The 18,239-nt window shown below is 41.2% G+C and overlaps 1 pseudogene; it reads left to right on the top strand.

The window, feature by feature from the left end:
• Window positions 1-18,239, top strand: part of LOC149318912 (heparan-alpha-glucosaminide N-acetyltransferase-like) — a 175,307-nt pseudogene that overhangs the window by 70,895 nt on the left and 86,173 nt on the right.

The raw sequence follows: 18,239 nt of genomic DNA, 5'->3' as shown, positions 1-18,239 counted from the left end.
TAACAGACTCCCTTAACGAGCTGACACAGCTGGTCTCGGAGCTGATGCTGGAAACACCCAGGCTACTTGTTCTGGGTGATTTCAACATCCCCTTCGTGGCCAACTATGTTCCATCCGGTGCGGCTCGGGAATTCATGGATACCATGGCGGCCATGGGCCTGTCCCAGCTGATCTCGGGACCAACGCATTTTGCGGGTAATACACTGGATTTGGTCTTTTGTACGGATGCGGAAAATCCGTGGGCGGAAATAACTAATATTTCCCCCCTGTCATGGATGGATCATTTCCTTGTGGAGGCAAAAATCAAGGCTCCTACCCAGATCCCCCCCGGGGGTGGTGGACCTATTAGGATGGTCCACCCTCGAAGGCTGATGGAACCCAGTAGGTTCCAAGAAGCCTTAGAGGGGCACATGGTTGGAGATGACGGCGACTCTGTTGATGCCCTGACTGGTATCTGGGATACCAGTCTCTCTAGGGCTATACACAGGATCGCTCCCAAGCACCCTCTCAGGCCTGCTTCCAAACGTAAGCCCTGGTATACGGAAGATCTCCGGGCGAGGAAGCGGGTTCTGCGACGGCTAGAGCATTGCTGGCAGAAACACCTACGCTTAGCCGACAAGGCTCTCCTAGACCGCCTTTTGGAGGACTATGGAGAGGCGATACGAGCAGCTAAGAACTCGTTCTATGGTGCTTGTGTCGCGTCCGCGGAGTCGCGTCCAGCAGAGTTGTTCAGGGTAGTCAGGGAGCTAACTCAGCTCCCTCCTGCCCCGAACCAGATCCTTGAACCTTCTAAGGCCTGCTGTGACCAATTTAACAACTTCTTCGCGGATAAAATCGCTCGGATAAGCGAAGGTCTTAATGCCGGCATTAGGGCAGAACCTAGGGTAGAGTTATCCAGAGCCTCCGTGGACTCCATTAAACTGGATCAGTTTGAGTTGGTTAGTACCGATGATGTGGACAAGATCCTTAGAAGCGTTCGGAAGACAACCTGCTCTCTCGATCCCAGTCCCTCATGGCTAGCGGCTCAGGGGGGACCGGTGGTAACTTCATTGTTACACCGGATTATAAATACATCTCTGAGGGACGGGCAATTTCCATCCAGCTTAAAATTGGCCATTGTAAAACCGCTGTTAAAAAAGCCCTCCCTCGACCCCCTGATGCATAATAACTATCGGCCAGTTTCACTACTGCCATTTTTGGGGAAGGTGATCGAGAGGGCGGTTGCAATCCAGCTCCAAGCGATCTTGGACGAAACGGATTATCTGGACCCATTTCAAACTGGCTTTTGGGCGGGTTACGGGGTTGAGACGGCCATGGTCGCCTTGGTCGATGATCTCCATCTGGGCATCGACAGGGGAAGCATGTCCCTGTTGGTGCTCTTGGACATCTCAGCGGCTTTCGATACCATAGACCATGGTATCCTTCTGGAGCGCCTGGCAGAGGTGGGAATCGGGGGCACTGCGCTCCAGTGGTTCCGGTCCTACCTCTCTGGGAGGTTCCAGATGGTGCAGCTGGGAGACGTGTGCTCCGATAAGAGGGCCCTTATATCTGGGGTCCCTCAAGGAGCCATTCTGTCTCCCATGCTTTTCAACATTTACATGAAACCGCTGGGAGAGATCATCCGGAGACATGGGGCGCGGGGTTATCAGTACGCTGATGACACCCAAATAGCCTTCTCTATATCTCCGACTGATGCAGTGACTGAGGATGGCGTCTCTCCTCTCGTGGCCTGTCTGGAGTCAGTAATGGGCTGGATGAGGGAAAACCGACTCAGTCTGAATCCAGAGAAAATGGAGGTACTCGTGATAGGTTCCCCTGGCCCGGGGATGGCGGTGGTTCCACCTGTCCTGAACGGGATCACGCTTCCCGTGAAGGACTCGGTACGCAGTCTGGGGGTGCTCCTTGACTCGTCGCTCCACCTTACATCTCAGGTGGATGCGACGGTCAGGAGCACCTGCTATCAGCTTCAGCTGATTCGCCAGCTGCGTCCCTACCTGGGCCAGAGGGACCTTGAAACGGTAGTACATGCTCTGGTAACCTCTCGATTGGATTTCTGCAATGCGCTCTACATGGGGCAACCCTTGTACCAAACCCGGAAGCTACAACTGGTACAGAATACGGCAGCCAGACTGGTCACTGGCATACCCAGGGCCAGTCATATAACACCAGTGCTTAAAGATCTGCACTGGCTGCCTATTCGTTTCCAGGCGCAATACAAGGTGTTGGTTATAACCTATAAAGCCCTAAATGGCTTGGGCCCAGGATACCTAGAGGACCACCTCTCCCCATATAATCCGCCCCGCACACTCAGAACATCCGAGCAGCAGCTATTGAGGGTCCCAGGGGCAAGACTGGCCTCCACATCTAGGAGGACCTTCACCACCTCGGCCCCGACCCTCTGGAATTCGCTGCCCGGAGAGCTCCGTTCAGCCACCTCCCTTGCCCAGTTCAAGAAGGAATTAAAGACCTTCTTGTTCAAAATAGCATTCCCGGACACAGGCTCCAGTTAGTCTTCCCCCCCCGACAGCAGTGGCAAGCTGGCCAGAATTGGTTTTAATGTGATTTTAATTTTAAATGTTTTTATGGTATGTGCTATGTATTATGTTTTCTATCATGTTGTACACCGCCCTGATTGCAAGAAGGGCGGTATAAAAATGAAACTATTATTATTATTATTATTATTATTATTATTATTAGTGTGTTGGCACTGTCAGAAATTATGAATTTCCAAAACAGGCAGGAGTAAAAACAACAGATAAGGATAAAATGTAGTAAAATATTTGTAATTTCAAGCATGAAAAAAAAATAGGTTGCATAGCCTGCAGTGGATATTCCAGTGTTTTTGAATTAAATTTAAGCCAAAAATTCGGTATAAAACTGTGAATTGGTTGTAATTATGATCTTCTTTGTCAGGGAGATATAATTATTAATTGGCATCAGGCATTAATTCAGACCCTGGCATTAGAATACGTTCCTTAATGAAGGGACTAGCTTACTGTGAAATTACCTTGCTGCTTTCTATCAGTGTTGGGAAACTTTTAGTTCATTGTCCATTGAACCATAACTATTTCAAAAGATTCTTGTTTCCTCTGCCTTCTTCAGTAGTAACCATCCAGTAATTCAGTACAAATGGCTTCTCTGAAGATGAGTCCCATTTTAAAACTGTGCAATTGATCAGGCTCACTTGCTATCTCGGCTGTTAGCTGAGTGGAAAAGCAAGGTGTTTTAGTTAAAAGGCCAGCAATAATTTGGTATAATATCATAATTTGGGAAGGGCCTCTTATAGCAAATGGCTTAACCTCTGCCTCTGTTGCCAGGACAACTAATGGACATAATTGCAAGAATCTATGTTAAAGAGGCGCAGGGTGTGAATGAGTAGACGGCCAGGAGAAATTTTGAAAGGTTGTGGCATAATGATGAAATTAAGAGACTGAAATGCAATATGAATACTGTATGTTGTACTCCCCCGTAGCCACACACTTTAATACCCACGCTTCAGATGTTTTCTCTTAGATGGTTGATTCTCTAACTAGAGCATTTCAGCATCCTATGAGCAGCTCCTATGAAAACATATGTTGCTTTAATGCATCAACATGTAAGGCTTAATAACCCTTGATATAAACTGAAAATTGCAATACATTCTCCTGGGATTAAAAATAATGTGTCTAATGGCATTTTCACGTGGATTCTTATTGACCCACAAAAGAGTTAAGAATTAGATCATACCATATAAATCTACTGAATTTTTAGTCAAGAATCCATGAAAAGCATGCAGTCAATGGCCTGTTACAGACTGCCAAAATAAAGCTGCTTCGGGTCTCTTTGGAGGTATGCTGTTTAAATGATGCATGGGTCCTAAGAGTCCGGAGGTCGCGCCAAAGCCACACTCCATTCCTAAGCACCGGAGTGCAGCTTTTGGTGCAGCTTCCGGATTCTTAGGATGCATGCATCATTTAAACAGCCTACCTCCAAAGAGACCCCAAGCAGCTTTATTTTGGCAGTCTGTAACAGGCCTTTGACACATTTCATTACTCAACATCAGTGGTGCTCTGCGGGATTTCCCCAAAAGGATATTGGTTACTACCAATCCCAGTTATGTCTAAATTAGTGTTTATGTTTGTGTATCTGCATTTGTTGTTCAACTGTTTTATTATTATTGTATAGCTTATTGTAAGTTGCCCTGATGGCCTAGTTGAGATGTGACAAGTTTTAAAAAATAAATAACACTATATTTACATGCACAATGCGTAAAGATGTGTGTTGATGCAAATATACATATTTATACCTTTGGAAATACATGCGAACATATGAATTGGCTTTTTACTCAGTCAGAACATTTGTCTAACTAGGCTAGTTCTCCACTGATTGCCACAATTAAAAATAAATTCCTAATGTATCTAATATTAAAAATAATCTATTGGGATATTTTTGTTAAACCTTTTATACAAACTTTTTTTAATTTTCTAAAACAAAATTGAAAATATAATTTAAGAGTACCTTGCTTTATGTGTTTTGTATATCATAGAGAGAATCTGGAGTATCAAAATTGCTCAGTAATCACCTTTACTTTAATCACTTGTAGTTGGGGGAGAGGCACTTTCTCATTCCTTGTAGCTGTAAAGACTGGCTCTTTCTTTGAGCAAGAGCAATAATTAATTAATGCCATCTATGCTTCTGCTTCTGACCTCAGGATGTCATATTCCATTTTCCCATTCATCCGACCTCCATTTCCTGCTTAAGCTGTTAAGTAAAATAAAATGTGCAATGGTTGTATTCCTGAACTGCCATAGCACCTGTGGGGGCCACATGGAAAGCTTCAGTGTGCATCAACAACTGTATAGATGAAATGAGCTATTCTCCTATCTTAGTAACCATGCATATTCACAGAAATACATGATAGTAATAAGTATCTTCAAAGCTAGTGGGATGCCAGAGTTCTGTCCTGGACCCAATGCTATTCAACCTCTCAGTCAATGACTTGGATAATGGAACAGACGGCATCCTTATCAAATTTGCAGATGACACCTAATTAGGGAAGTGGGCAGCCAATACACCAGAGGACAGGATCAGAATTCAAAATTACATTAACAGATTGGAAAACTGGACCAAAATTATCAAATTTCATCCGAGAGAAATGTAAGGAACTACACTTAGAGATAGAAAAAATGAAATGCACAGATACAGGATGGGTGACACCTGGCTTGACAACAGTACATATTAAGGACATCTAGGAGTCTTAGTGTGCCACAAGCTGAACATGAGTCAACATTATGATTCAACAGGTTAAAAAAAACCAATGTGATTCTAGCCTGAATCAATAGGAGTATAGCGTCTAGATCGAGGGAAGAAACAGTACCACTCTATTCCACTTTGATATTCACCTGGAATATTGTGCACAGTTCTTGGCACCACAGTTCCACAAGGATATTGACAAGCTGGACTTTTCCAGAGGAACGTGACCAAAATGATGAAAAGCTGGAAGCCATGCCCTATGAGAAGCAGCTTAGGGAGCTGAGCATGTTTAGCCTTGGGAAGAGAAGGTTAAGAAGTGACATGATAGCTGTGTTTAAATATTTGAAAGAATATCATATTGAAGATGGAACAAGCTTGTTTTCTTCTACTCCAGAGACTATGAAACAGAGCAATGGATTCCAAATTCAGGAAAAGAGATTCTACCTAAAGTTTAGGAAGAACTTCCTGATTGTAAGAGTTGTTCAACAGTAGAACACAATGCCTTGGAGTATAGTGGAGTCTCCTTCTTTGGAGGTTTTAAACAGAGGATGGATGCCCATATGTTGGAGGTGCTTTGCTTGTGTATTCCTCCATGGCAGGGGTTTGGACTAGATGGACCTTGTGGTCTCTTCTGGGTCTATGATTCTATGTTCTTTCCACTGTCCAAAAGAAAACATCAAAGAGCAACCCCTGCCAATACCCTTTTTTCATGTTAAAATACCCTTCCTTATTAACACCTAAATGTGTTATCCTCCAAGGGGCAAACATGAAAGCTGCTCATTAAAGTAAAACTAATTAATCTCCGCTGTTTCCTTTTTTTAAAATAAATAAATACCTAATGCCAAAAGCAATATGTTTTTGTACTCTAAGGCAAATTAAAGCAGCAGCTGGTGGTGTCCCATTTGCTAAACATAATGAACAAAATTAACAATTTCCGTAACTGTCTTTATCTAGGGCCTAAGCAAGCTGCTACTTATCATGACCTAAGTGGTTTCTTTACACAAATACTTTGTAACAGGGGCTCTAACTTGTTTTGCAGCTTTGGACTTTTGAAGCTGTAGGAATCTGAAGATAGTTGTGTAACCTGATACAAGAACTTCCTTTGGAAAATAAAAACAATTGTTTCTTTTCATAAAAGTAGCGAATGAATCAGAGGTACCCAGTCAAAAACAAGTGATCTCAGATTAGATATGACAATAATTCTTCAGAAATCCACTATTTGTTGCTCTAACAAAGAGTACAGGACCATCTTAAAACTACAAATAATTAGTTACTAGTAATTAATCCCTTTCCCCAATAATGGGAGTATAACATTACATTGTGATTGTAACTTAACTTCACTGTTTAAAGTTGCCAGGTTGCCACTAACATCCTAGTTTCTGAGGCTTCAGGGCCAAATTTGAGACTAGGGGGTGATCTCTTTCAATATGACAGGCTTTGGGTTCTTGTGATATCACAGAAGTGGGCAGAACTGCTTCTGGATGAAATGATTGTGGAAACAAGGATGAAGGTGATGGGCCCAGAATTTGTTTAAATCCAGTTGACTTGGTAATATGATAATCCAAAGCCAGTGGAAAAAGAATCTAAGCATTCTTTGAGCAGGGTTGCCAGTTCAGGATTGTTGCAGATCCAGAAATTTCCAGACATGAGACCTATGTTCTGCATTAAACATCACCCATAGTTGCTCAGTGCTTGTCATTCACATGCATGCGCAGAAGACAACACATTACTGTTTGGAAAGTAAGACAGAAATCTTACCTAAAAGGGCTGTTCCCAGAACAAGGTGAAAAGGGGGATTATTCAATCTCATTTAGGAAAGTGGGATATGGAATATTTAATCTAGCCAGCTTGCTTCTTGACAGCAGGAGGATGTAAGAACAGAGTGAAGAATGAGCCCTGGCACCAGAATGACTGGGAGGAATTGAGGGAGCTGATCAAGTAAATACATAGACACTCTGGAGCATCTTGCAGGTTGCAGCATCAAAACAATTTTGTTGTAAATTGCCATCAAGTCAATTTCAATTTAGGGTGACCCCACAAATAAGAGATCTCTGAGACACCCCCACCAGCAACACCAAATTAATTAAGCCTTGCAAACTGTAGCTGAGCAGAAAATTTACAACAGCCCTTTCCTTGGCTTGAAACTGAGCCCACCAAAATGGGAGAATTTTCACCTGTACCTCCTGCCTGGAGAGAACCCACAAAAACTGGAGATTTAGGGCCAGACAACCCTGTTTTTTCAGTAATCAGGCAGATGGCAATATAATGCCCGTTAGCTGCATCAATTGCTGCCATTCCTGGCAATGTGCCCTTGTCTACAGGATGCATGACAATGCAACTGTTTCCAAGTTTTGTGCTGATGATGGTGCTTGTGGAAGTTTCACTGCCAGTCCATAGAGAGTTCTCTCCTTCCCCAAGTCCTTTGCCACTATTTCCAGGGCTTGTACAACAAAAAGGCAGATAAGTCATAATGTCAGTACACCTCTCACTTTCTCTCTTACTCCACCATCTCTCTTCCTGGTTCCCTCTTTGGTGCAACAATATGGAACAAATGCAACACACCTCCAGATTCCTGTGCACTAAGCCAGTAAGCTCTTGGCACCAGCTGGGAAAGAGCAGAGATAGGGATTTAATCCTTCATGTGTGAAGATGAAATAATTAGGGTAGTTTACTCCCTATTGTGGGAGAAAATGAATATTCCTTGACAGTATTTTTCCTGTATTCAAACATCCCAATGTTTTGTGGAGGAATTATTCTGCAGAGAAAAATGTGTGGATTTTTTTGCACACACATCCCTTCTTGGTTTTCACCACAGAATAATTGTTTCACAACACTTTGGGATACCAGGAGAGAATTGCACCAAATTCTTACTGATCTGTTCTTCTAATTTCCTGACCTAGAAATAAATAATCATGCATATTCTTTCCATCCCTGAGTGGAGATGGGTACCTGGCTTTAAAAGGTTTTCACATTCAAAAGTCCAAACATCCCTCTTTCTTACCTGTGCTCACACTTATTATTTGTCTCCTCATCTGGAGACCTGGAAAAAGATTGCAGTTGCTTAAGGCCTGGAAATGCCACTTCTCCAGTTTTGTAATGTGACTATAACTTTTCAGTTGCTTTTAAAGTTAAGGGGAGAGTATGATATCACAAAATGGCAAAGAAGGGATGTCACATGCTTCGAGTGCTCTTTCATGCTTGATCTTGTACTACATTGTGCTCAGTTGTCGGTGTGGAGGTGAGGATGTGGTGAATGGGAAGACAGTGTTTCCATATAAAGATGGCTACTTGTAGAAATTAATAACCTCTCAATTCCTATTTTGGCTACTTTGAGACATAGGAAAACAAAGAGTGGCTTTCTACAAAAACTGTACCTACAATGATGATGCTGAGAGTCGGCATGATGTAGTGGTTTGAATACTGGACTCCATTTCTGAAGACCAGGGTTCAAATTCCCACTTGGCCATGGAAACCCACTGGGTGATCTTGGGCAAGTCAAATACTCCCAGCTTCAGAGGGAGGCAATGGCAAACCTCTAACCAAATCTTGCCAAGGAAAGCCAGTGACAGGGTCACCTTAGGGTCTCCGTACATTGGAAATGATCTGAAGGCAAACAAAACAACAACAGTGGTAATTAACTAATTAGATGGAGCCTTAGAACTATAATTGTAATTAATAATTGTTTTAAAAAAGTTACTTTCCAAGTTTTGACTAAGACATTCATTATGGTATAAAGTTTTGTGTACTATAGTGCAGTTCATCAGGTCTGTGAAAGTTCATGCTATAATAAATGTGTTAGTCATGAAGCTGCCATAAAGATTCCTTGTTGCTTTTGTCACAATAAATGAAACATTGCTGGAAGTGTTCTAGATATTTACTGATCATTTTCCTCCTTCAGATTTTCTCTTACGATTATGGTTTTTGTAAACTGTGGAGGCGGTGGTTACTGGTTTTACGAGCACGCTTCATGGAACGGTATGGTACAACTTTTTTTTGCTCTGCTTCACCCCAAGCATTTTACACAAATCAGCAATCTCATTATTGATCTCCAAAAGAAAAAGGAATTAATATGGACTACCATATCCTCTGTAGGTAAAGAGTATTTAACAATGAACTCTGCTTAAACTTCATAAAAGCCTCTTCAGCAAATCAGCAGAAAAAATATTGATCTTAAAATAAGCATGTGAATGCTAATTGTATTTTGCCTTTCCACTGGAGGACCATTACTTTATTTAGCTAGAGTTCATTCTTTAATTTTATTGTCTCAGTGCATTGTCTATGAGGCCATTTTCTTTAGGTTTAAGCAAGGTCTGTAACAGCTCCGTTTTGCTGACCCTTCCTTTTCAGAAGAGGTATATTGACTTGTGAGAGCTAGAGAAGCTTTTAAGATCATGTTACAGTCGCCCAAATCCGAGTTACATATTGTGTAACAATGGTTTCCTGTTATTGGGCTCTCGGTTAAATGGATTAGCATGATGCCAAGTACAATAATTGCCTCGCTCTGTATTTTAGCTCAGAAATCAATTGGCGGTACTTTTGAGCTGCCATCTTCACAACACTGGCTTTAATTACATGCACAGTTTAATCTGGGAAAACCACATGTATTTTCCAGTCCAGCATCAGTCATGAGAGTATTGGTTTGGTGGATCTCCTCTTACAACTTGTCAACACTCAACAAATGTTTCTTGAAATATTCCTCTGTCCCTGCCAATTGGCGTTCATCCACCACCAAATCTGTGGAACAAAGTGAGATGAATCGTCTTAAAAAAAATTTGTAGCATAGTTCCTGAATATGACAAAGAAGGTATGCTAAAACAAAAGGGTGATTTCCCATCATGTTGTGTCCTCTCCATCTCTTAACATGTGTACCAGGACCATACTACTTACTTACACAGCCATTCACTTATTAGATCATGAGCTCTGTCCCACTGGTAAACTAGCAAGTCAGACACCTTCCACCAGGCATTCATAGGGGCTTGCCAAATACTTATGACTTGCCTGTTTTGGATAAAAAACAGGCAAGGTATGGCACATCTGCACTGTAGAAAAATGCAGTTTGATACCATTTTTAATTGTCATGGCTCCATCCTACAGAATCCTGGGATCTGTAATTTTGTGAGGCACAAGCACCCTTTGGTAGAGAAGGCTAAAGTCCGTGTAAAACTACAAATCCATAGGATGTAGTTACCACACTTAAAGTGGTACCAAACTACCTTATTTCTACAGTGTAGATGCACCCTGTGTTTTACCATGCTGAAAAATATTACCTGAAGTTGGGCCCTTGAGGATATATTTCTTCATATTAAGTATTACTTTAAAACAACAACTGGATTGATTCATGGAAGATGTGCCTAGCAATGCTTATTAGTCCCAGATCTTGAAAACAAACAAAGGTGCTTTATAGAGCGCCCAAAAAGGGCGCTCTGCTGGCGCCCGTGTTTGCTGCGTGAGGGAGCCGCAGCAGACAAATCGCGTGCCTCCCCCGTGCAGCAAAAAGAACTCGCAAAAAGAGGGTTCTTCTTCCGGCACAGCTGTGATGCCGCAAGGCATCACAACCGTGCCGTGACGTGCGGACGCTAAGCGTCCATCATGTCCAAATGGCTGTGCCCATGTGTATAGGGCGCCGCCATTTTGATGTCCCCAGTTTGTACTAGGGGTGAGGCCTGATTGGACGCTGCATCCTCGGCCAACCCCTAGTATGTACTGGGGGCGGAGCAAAGGCCCGTTTGTAACGGGCCATAAAAAATTCGGACTAAAACTCCCCGAATCATTGAGCTATCATGACCTCTCACTATGATTAATTTTGGCAGCTAAACTGAACATCCATGTATAGAGTCAGTATGCTTTCACTTCTCAGACACCGGTAACAAATATGGGACAATAATCACTTTCCAATGTGTGAACCTCCAAAGTTATTACATATTACATATTCTATTAGAAACAGAATTATGGTTAAAGGGTTTTTTTTAAGGTGAACTAGATAGACTGATGTTGGGAAGGTAGAGGAAAGAGAGGAAGACCACATGCCAGATGGATAGATTCAATTGAGGGTCACTCATGGGTCTGAGCCTGCAGGATCTGAGCAGAGAAGTAGAGGATAGAGGGGCTTGGGGACATCTCATTCACAGAGTCGCTATGAGTCGAGATCAACTCAAAGGCAGCTGACGACAAATATAGACTGTGGTCAGTCATGGCCAAAGACCTTTTGCTGCCTGAAGCAGAACCCAATAGTAAAAGAAATTAACTAAAAACATCATAATAATAAAAGAAAACATGAATCAAATATGCATGCTATTTACTAAGGCCTGTTACAGACAGCCAAAATAAAGCTGCTTCGAGTCACAGTGGAGGAATGGTGTTTCAATGATGCATGCATCTTAAGAGTCCAGAAGCCACACCAAAGCCATGATCCAGTCCTTAGGGCTGGAGCGTGGCTTTGGTGCGACTTCTGGACTCTTAGGACGCATGCATCATTGAAACACCATTCCTCCACTGTGACTCGAAGCAGCTTTATTTTGGCTGTCTGTAACAGGCCTAAGTTTCCAAAACCTGCCCCCCAAATTTCTCTCCAGGGTTTTAATATAGAGGGCACCACAATACCATAATTAAAAAAAAAGATTATGTGAAATATCTTCTATTTCCAGATTTCAGGTACTGAGCTGCAGCTTTCTTGATGTCTGTTTATAGTTTACTTTAGCCACTGCATGGATTTGTAAATTCTGTTTGGGAAAGATCACCATTTTAAATTCTTCAATGTTTTTTAATTGTAGGTTTGACAGTTGCAGATCTGGTCATGCCATGGTAAGTTGTCAAAAATTCAATAAGACTATTTCTGTCTGATTCCAAGGTATATACTCTGATTAGTTCTTAGGAAAAGTTTGTAACTCATGCACATCAATTGATTGCCACCACACACTTGTTGATCTGTAACTGAGCATGGGAAAAACAAGTATTGCAATTTAAGGTGATGTGAGATAACATGGAAGCCATCACTTGAAGATGCACTTACCAAGTGAAAAACTTGCATATGTGAACCTGTCCCAAGGTGAAAGAGAATCATCTGGATGCATATAATCAAAATGTCACTGAAGTTAAGACACAACTTCCAATAAACAAAGTAACAGTATTTAGGTCAGATGTTAATTTGTTTTATTTGTTCTTGACTGACCCATCGGCAAGGCAAACAGACTTTGAATTCTATCAGAGTTGCTCCACTGGTTGCTGTGGGGACCTTGGAATGTGTGGGAATGCCATTGTCATAGATCAGAATATGAGCTCATAGCAGATTCTGAACTAGTGGCCTGTCAGACCTTTGTGACACATATAGCCTATGTGTCAGCCCCAAGGAATGGATTGTTCTGACTTTGGTACTTAAGGATCTATTTTTACACTTGAGGAACTTATGATAGAATTTTATAGAGGGTCCAGATAATATCATCATTAATTCTGCGTTTTCCCATGGCTCTCCTCATCATTTTCCCACAAGTGGCAAAAGACCAAAAGCATGGCTCTAGAGTGTCTTTCACTGCTTGTGTCAGATGCCTTCCATCTGGACGCACCCTCGGTTTAGATGACTGAGCCCATTCAATTGATGAACTTATTCCTAATACACCAGTTCCTTTCCTGGACTTCTTTTTTTCTTGTTAAAATTGGTATTTTATGATAAAAGACCGTGCATTGTCTCTTTCAAATCAGTGTGATACTATTAAAGGCTCTGGCATGTTAGCAATATCATTAGTAATAAATTATTAGTAATAAATGTCAAGACCAGTTATTGTGGTGTAGTGGTTTGTAGAACTAGGACTGTGAGATACCAGGGTTCAAATTCTTGCTCATCCATGGAAACTCCCTAGGTGATCTTGGACAAGTCACTCTCTTTCTGCCACAAAGGAAGGCAATGGAAAAACCCCTGAACATATTTATCCAATAAAACTCTGTGATAGGTTTTTCATAGGATTGCCAGAAGTTGGAAATGACTTGAAGGCACACAGCAATAACATATCTTTCTAGGTGCAACAAATACAACCAAAGAGTCCAATTTTTGTGACTTTCAGGTTGGCTTGATAATTGCCTTAAAAGGATTTGTGAACCAAGCTCTGTTTCAAAATTGTTCCTATTCAGGCTCTCCCTCTTAAAATCAAGTAACCTTCAAGATGTTTGAATTCCTCTGTACCATATTCTTCCAGCTCTATTAGTCTGTCAAACCAAAGGCACCAGCTATATATCTAAATAGTCACTTGGTTTTACATTCTCCCCGGCATCTATCTATGACTGTCAAATCCTCAAACTCAGCATCTTATCAGCATCATATCCCCTTCTCCATTTTGGCCCAGTCACCTGGGGGGTATTCATTTTTTGCTTCAGCAATAAAAAAAAATCTCAGCATATATAATGGAGTTTATTTAGACCCCTTTGCTTTAAGTAAGCAAGTTTTTAATCTAGTGTGCATTCCTGTAATGTAGGTTTGATGTTAATGGGTTGTAAAGTGGGTAATAATTTTCTTACTGGCCCCTTCAATCAGATTAGATCATGTTATTGACCATGCTGTTCGTTTTATAACCACAATCATATTGTGGAGGAAGATCTTTGGCAAGTTGCACATTTATAAGTGCCCATTAAGGCAAAGAATGACAGATTTGCACATTTGGCATTTTTTTCTTCTTTTAAAAAATGTCTTTCCCCTGTGGACTGTTTTCCTGGCCACATCCTATATTAGCAACTTTGTAGTCGTCTTGGGTTTTCGTGTTCTGTTACTGGACAATACTGGAGTCTTCAGAATATTCATTTTATAAGGCATTTATTTAAAAGTATCCTCTTTGAAAATTTAAAAAACGTTCATCTTTTTTTAGTTTTTTCATTCAGCCGAATTGCTTCTTGATTTTAATAGTCGTTCAAATAAAGTACTAATAAATAAATAAATAAATAAATAAATAAATAATAAAATCTTTATTTCTATACCGCTTTTCCTGGAAGATCAAAGCGGTTTACAAGTTCCAGTACAGATGTGCCACACATCATAATACAATATAAAATACAAACAGGAGAAAATAACATTACTTTAAAACATCCTATAAAAACATTTTTAAATCACACAATACTACACACACACACACACACACACACACACACACACCATATATACTCAACGATAAGAGAGGCTGTGGTTTCCAATGCAATGGGTGCCAGAAACCTCAAAACCAGGCATATTTATTTTATTTCTATGCCACTTTTCTCCCAGAAAGGGACCCAAAATAAAACATTTTAGATGACATTACAATAAAAAAAAAATTTTTTTTAAAATAGTCTTTATTAAATTTTGTAAAAACACAAACAGAATATACAAGATAAATAAAAATTTAAAATCAATTAAAATCATCTACATAAAACACTACAACATTAATACAAAAACATACAAAAGTTAAAAACATAACTAAAACACACCCCATTTAAAAACCACCCTGTTGTGATTATATAGTAAAGAAGCCGACCTAAATAAAAATGTTTTTGCTTGCCGGCAAAAGGAAAGCAGGGAGGGGTCCAGCCTAGCCTCCCACTCTCTTTGTACAAGATATGGAGGCTTAAACCAACTGCTCTACCACTACTATGTTTCATTCCTTTGTGATTCAGCATACTATTTTTTTTTAATGATGGAGTAGGATGCCTGAGTATTGAAACGTAGTGGGAATCCATTACCCCAAGGTATTTGGGGAGGCTGCCAGGATTTTGCTTCCGCTCTGCACTCTGGAGCGTAGCCCAAAGCCATCTCCACACAGGGAGGGGCCAAACACAAAGAGCCAGAGTTTGCGTTCTTGTTTACTCTACTATTGCATTTTTTGCCAATGTGTTTTGAAAGTAATCTGCGGCTTCGTTTACCAGCATTGGGGCATGATGCAGCTGATGCTAACGCTGTTCTGTTCCTTCAGGTGATTCTGACTTACAGTGGCCCTACCATGGAGTTTTCTTATTCAGAGGAGGTTTGTCTTTGCCTTTCTCTAAAAGTGAGAGAGTGTGACTTGCCCAAGGCCACCCAGGGCATTTCTGTGACAAAGCAAAGATTCAAATGCTCCCAGAGTCCCAGGACATGTCTATGCAAGCCAAATGACACCATCCCACCTTCACAGCAAGCTGTCTTCATGATGCAGGACCAACATTCACATTCCACTGTGGATGTTATCATAACATAAGGCAGTTCCACATCAAATCAGTCCCATCCCTCACTTATACTGGTTTAAAATAACTCACCTTTTGCTCTGGATTTTGCAGGAACCCTGGAGCACTGTAGCAATGCTGGCAGCTGTCTATACACATGTCCCTAATGGCCCCATTCCCACTTACAAATAAATCGGTGTTCTATCTGAATCGATGGATTGATTTGACAGCGGAGTGTGCTTCCCACTACATTTGTCCCAATCACATTTTTTCCCCTCTAAAATAATCCACTTGTGGTTCTCATTCACAAATGAATTGGTTCAAAATGATTTGGTTCCAGCCGGCCGAAGGGGAAATTTGAATTGATTCCAATCGGCATGTAGTTCTCACTTGCACAGATTCGATTTATTGGAAAAGAAGTGGGGGAAAATCAGCATCAAAAGACACGGGTTAAATGGGTCTAGCGCATGGCCCCCCTCTTGGAATCGCTTCAGCAATTCAGATTAAGTGGGAACTAGGGTTGTTTGAACTGGTTCAAACCAATTCACGATCTGATTCAAAAGGTAGTGGGAATGAGGCTGATGTGTTAGCCAGCACTACTGTTGCTGGTACAATTCCCTCCCTCTAAGGACACAACAAGGTGCATAGCTATGTGATCAACACTAGACACCTCATTGTGACCTCAGAGGGAGCAACTCACATCAGCAGCAGTGACACCAGGCAACACAGCAGGGGCATGTGTGTAGAGCCACCCAGCATCACTACAGATAGTGGAGGTAACGGGGGAAATCTGGAGCAGCTCCAGGGGCAGACTACTCTAGGAGCAGCCCAGAGTATTCTGGCCAATGTAGATGAGCCCTTCCTCTTACACTCAATCCACTGCACTACACTGGCTGGTTAATGCCAAAGAGACAGACAGTTCTTCTAAAACAGGGATGGGGATGATGTGGCCCTCCAAATGTTCAGCTGTAAGTATTGGCATCTTTAACCAGCATAGCCAATGGTGAGGAATGCTGGTAAGTTTAGGGTGACCAAATGTCCTAGAATCATAGAGTTGGAAGATGCCACAAAGGCCATCCAGTCCATCCCCCTGCCATGCAAGAACTCTCAATCAAAGCATCCCCTACAGATGGCCATGCAGCCTCTGTTTACTAAGAAAAACCAGAAAAAGCAAGAAACTGCAAAGGAGGACAAGACACCATAAAATCTAGGCCATTCAAGAGAAATGTAGATCATTACAGAATAAAAGCTTAAATATAAATATAATATCAATTTTAATATAAATAAAATAGAAATATTATTTATAAATGATATAAATATAAATGTATTTCATATGCTTTATTTACAACCGTATTATGTATACTGTACGTTCTTATGCACTCAGCTGTATTTTTATTTGTTAAAATGCCATGTTGGCTTGCAATATACTTATAGAACTCTGAGCAAGAGAAATGTTAAAAAAAATTGTACTTCACTTGAAACAAACCCTTGACCAAATCTACATTTAAATTATTCCTTTCATTTGTCCATTGTGTTGAAATTTAGGGAAAAAACCCTTTTCAAGATTTGCATTGTGTCCTCAAGCAGTCCATTGCCTAACAAGTTTGCTGTTCATTACCCATCCAATAAACAAATGTGCCCGGGGTTCTGGGGGTACGTTTTGTCTGCTGCTGCTCCTAGGAAAAACGAACTTCAGAAAAACCCATCCTGTTGTCCTGTTTGCAGTGAGGACAGGCTGCCAAGTACATGAATTTCTCAAAGGGAGACAGCAAGCATGGTGTTACTAAATGGGCTTCTTAGTCATGTTCAAAGTGGAGGACATTCTGGAATTCCTCCTGGACAGAGGATTGAAATGTAGGATATGTTTGGGGGAAAGGAGGATATCTGGTCACTCTGTGTAAGCTGCCATTCAAAAAAATTTGGAGGGCCACATGATTTCCAGCTCATTTCTACCCATATATTGTATATAATGTTGTAAACCGCCCGAATTGGTTCACCACAGGGCGGTATATAAATAAAAATTTATTATTATTATTATTATTATTATTATTATTATTATTATTATAAAATGGCAAATATTTTGGAGTCCCAGGATTGGGGAAAAGGCAAGATGTAGGTTGTAGTCATTGTCACCACCACCATTTTAGAAATGAAGGTCATTTTGTCAAGGGAAATTCATTTCTTTTTATTGATGTATGCCTTCATGTGGTTTTCAATTTATGGTGACCCTAAGTGAACTTACCACAGGGCGTTTTTGACAAGACTTGTTCAGAGAGGGTTTCCCTTTTGCCTTCCTCTAATGCTGAGAAAGTGTGACTGACCCAGGATCACACAATGGGTTTTCATGGCTGAATTGGGATTTGAACCCTAGTCTCCAGAGTCCCTAGTCCATTGCTCCAACCACTACACTGCACTGGCTCTTTTATTAGAGAGCAATTTTCATCCTTACAAGCATGGTGTTTAGAGCAATAAACTTTTTATTGCATGTGGTCTTCCATGGATTTGAATCAAAAACTTAAAAGGAAAGTTAATGAGCATTCTGTCTGAGCCAGTTTTAAAATCTCTTTGATGTTTAGGTTTGTTTTCATCATTGGCACATCAGTAGGATTGGCTTTCCATGCAATGATGAAAAGAGGAGTGAGACGTATCCAACTCTTGCGTAAACTGACTTGGAGGACCATGATCTTGCTTGTGATAGGGTTCTGCTTCCTTAACTACGGACCAACAGATGGTCCATGTAAGTCCAATTTATTTTCTGTCATTTGTGTTTTATAGTGTTTGTTGTTGCTTAACCATTCATATCCCCACCACTTCCTTTGCCAGGGGGAAAACAGAGGCCTCTCATTATATCCCACCCA

Source organism: Sceloporus occidentalis, unplaced genomic scaffold (genome assembly GCF_023333645.1).
Source record: "Sceloporus occidentalis isolate IW3139 unplaced genomic scaffold, rSceOcc1.0.p SCAF_2, whole genome shotgun sequence".
In the NCBI taxonomy this organism is placed as follows: domain Eukaryota; kingdom Metazoa; phylum Chordata; class Lepidosauria; order Squamata; family Phrynosomatidae; genus Sceloporus; species Sceloporus occidentalis.
The sequence above is the reverse complement of the archived record's forward strand: the minus strand, read 5'-3'. Positions and strand labels throughout refer to the sequence as shown.